This window comes from Cervus elaphus, chromosome X (genome assembly GCF_910594005.1).
Source record: "Cervus elaphus chromosome X, mCerEla1.1, whole genome shotgun sequence".
NCBI lineage: Eukaryota > Metazoa > Chordata > Mammalia > Artiodactyla > Cervidae > Cervus > Cervus elaphus.
This window is the reverse complement of record NC_057848.1, coordinates 45,144,840-45,148,294: the sequence shown is the minus strand read 5'-3', so window position 1 is coordinate 45,148,294 and position 3,455 is coordinate 45,144,840.

Sequence of the window (3,455 nt, the reverse complement as noted above, 5' to 3'; positions counted from 1 at the left end):
ATGCTGTAACCTCAGTGCTAGTAAAGAGTCTTAGGCAGAGCAGATACAAGATATGAATTTTTAATACTTTCTGTCCCCTTTCTTCTGAACAATTACTGTCCTCACTGTCCCCTCTACACACATGGCTTGAAAAGTCAATTCTGGTAAGGTTTTACCCACCTACTTTCCATACCAAAGGAATTGGAAAGTGTATGTAGACATTCTCCAGATACTCCATTTCTGTTTCTAAAGAAAACAATGTGAGAGAACTGTCAACATCACATGAACTTTATAATATGGATATTAAACATATGGACTGTGGAGGCAAAAGGCCTAGATTTGAATCTGTAGTCTTCACCTTTTAGCTGTATGACCTTGAATAAGTTTCTTTACTATAGTTTTCTCGTGTGTGTAAAACAAGTAACAATTGTATCTATCTCATGGGGAACTTGTGAGGATATATGCATTAAAGAATGTATTAAAGAATGTAAAGAAAGTGTTTATGACAGCATCAGATACCTAGTAATTAACTATTATTCTCATCATCACCAGCAAATAAAAGGTAAAGCAACTCATAATTTTCTCTGCTTCACAATGGCAAGAAAGTATAAAATTTCCATCAATATAGAAAAAAAAAGAAAAAACACACACATTCTGATACTACCCAACTGACAATGGCATTTCAAATAAAGACTATGAATAACAATAATTATTCCAACTAACAATTAATGAGAGGCAGGATAATATGGTAATCAAGAGCACAGTCTCTGGAGCCACATTCAGTTCAGTTCAGTTGCTCAAGTTATGTCCAACTCTTTGCAACCCCATGGACTTCAGCACGTCAGGCCTCCTTGTTTATCACCAACTCCCAGAGTTTACTGAAACTCATGTCCATTGAGTTGGTGATGCCATCCAACCATCTCATCCTCTGTTGTCCCCTTCCCCTATTGCCTTCAACCTTTCCCAGCATCAGGGTCTTTTCAAATGAGTCAGTTCTTCACATCAGGTGGCCAAAGTATTGGAGTTTCAGCTTCAACATCAGTCCTTCCAATGAATATTCAGGACTGACTTCCTTTAGGATGGACTGGTTGGATCTCCTTGCTGTCCAAGGGACTCTCAAGAGTCTTCTCCAACATCATTGTTCAAAAGCAACAATTCTTCAGCACTCAGCTTTCTTTATAGTCCAACTCTCACAGCCATGCATGACTACTGGAAAAACCATAGCCTTGACTAGACAGACCTTTGTTGGCAAAGTAATGTCTCTGCTTTTTAATATGCTGTCTAGGTTGGTCATAACCTCTCTTCAAAGGAGCAAGTGTCTTTTAATTTCATGGCTACAGTCACCATCTGCAGTGATTTTGGAGCCGCCCAAAAAATAAAGTTTGCCACTCTTTCCATTGTTTCCCCATCTATTTGCCATGAAGGGATGGGACCAGATGCCATGGTCTTAGTTTTCTGAATGTTGAGTGCTAAGTCAACTTTTTCACTCTCTTCTTTCACTTTTATCAAGAGGCTCTTTAGTTCGCTGCTTTCTGTCATAAGTGTGATGTCATCTGTATATCTGCGGTTATTTATATTTCTCCCAGAAATCTTGATTCCAGCTTGTGCACAAGCTGGAGCCACATTGCCTGGGCTCAAATATTATTACACTGCTTATTAGCCATGTGACCTTGGGCAAGTTATTTAACCTCTCTGTGCCTTGGTGTCTATAAAATGGGGGGATAACAGTACCTAGTTCATTGAATTTTTGTTAAGAATTAAGGAAGTTTATACATGTAATGAGCTTAGTTCAGTGTCTGGCACCTGGCAAGTACTCACTATATTTTAGCTACTACTACTGGGTACAATGTTACACACACAGACCTTCACCATGATTATATCCAAGTAAAGCAAATCATTCTCAAACACTCTACATATGCTGTGCCAATAAGAATGGTTTAAGTCACACTGCATTTCTATCTTCCTGACTCAACTAAAACCTAGAATATGGTAAATAATGGATAAATGCTTGTGGATGGAAGAAAAGGAGGGCAGAATGTAGTAGGCTCCAGTCATTGCTGCTGCACTGTCCCAGAGTCTACCACTTTGTTTTTATTTGGCACTAAGTCTTATCCAACTCTTTGCGACTGTAGAGCTCCAGTCTCCTCTATCCATGGGATTTCCCAGGGAAAAGAATACTGGAGTGGGTTGCCATTTCCTCCTCCAGGGGATCTTCCTGACCCATGGGTTGAACTCGCATCTCTGTATTGGCAGTTGGATTCTTTACCACTGAGCCACACGGAAGCCCAGAGTCTTACCACATTGTTGTCAGTCGCTAAATCATGTCCAATTCTTTGCAATACCATGGACTGGAGCACACCAGGCTTCTCTGTCCTTCACTATCTCCCAGAGTTTGCTTAAACTCATGTCCATTCAGTTCATGATTTGCCATATATCGACTCATTTTATATATAGACTTCTTATTCATGTAATTCTTCTTGTTCTGATTTCTTAAGCTTCTAGTATTTAGGGCTAACAGAGATGGCAGAGTGGTTTCAGAGGACCTGGCCATACATATGCCCAGAATCGTTAAGCCTCAATGTGTAAGCTTCCCATAGATCATTTTATATCTCTAACATGGTTTTAATGAATGGACTAAATGGGCAAATCTTTAATTTGCAATAAGTTCATAAATAATGACCCTGATCCTCCTAAACTGGGAAACAGGAGGATCTGTCTATGGATTTTTAAGATAGACTTTAAATTACCAAGAGAAGGCCGATTTCTGTGATAAAGAAGTAATGAAATGAAACAGGCTGTTTTATAATAAGAATGGCCAACATCTGTCAGGGTCATCGCGAGACACCATCATAGGGTAGCCTTAATTTTTACATGATGGACTCAAAACTACTGGATAGCGGAGGTCTTAAATCCCTTATTTGTATTTATGATTTTATGTTTAAAATGAGCTGTCAGTATCAAAATTGGGTAGTTGACAGTTACACAGAAAACTGAACATCAAAAGTCAGGCAAAGAAAATACCTATCATCTTCTGAAGTTTCCCTCCCAAACCTGATTTGGATTATAATTTGCTGATATGCCATCTAAACTTTTTGTTATTATGAAGACACAACATCCAGAGAGTTAAGTTTCTTGTTTCTCGTGAAAAAATATGGCTGTGGCAAAATATTAATGATCAGTGAATTCTACTTCAGGCCTCCAAACACAATTGTATTAATTTGAGGGGTTAAGAGGAGCAGAAAAAAAAGATGATTGTCTAACTTTATCCACAGAAATGGTATCTACTACTAGTACTGAAGCAATGCCAGGGCATCTACCTTTTCATATAACAAAACAAGTCAAATATGAAAATAGAAGCATGTATTTTCCCATGTTTGATGATGATGCCCCTAATCTTCAGTGAAGTAAGAACAGTGACCCAAGAGTTTCAGGGTAGCAAAGAACAGAACTTCTCAGGTAGAAGTGACAAACTACAA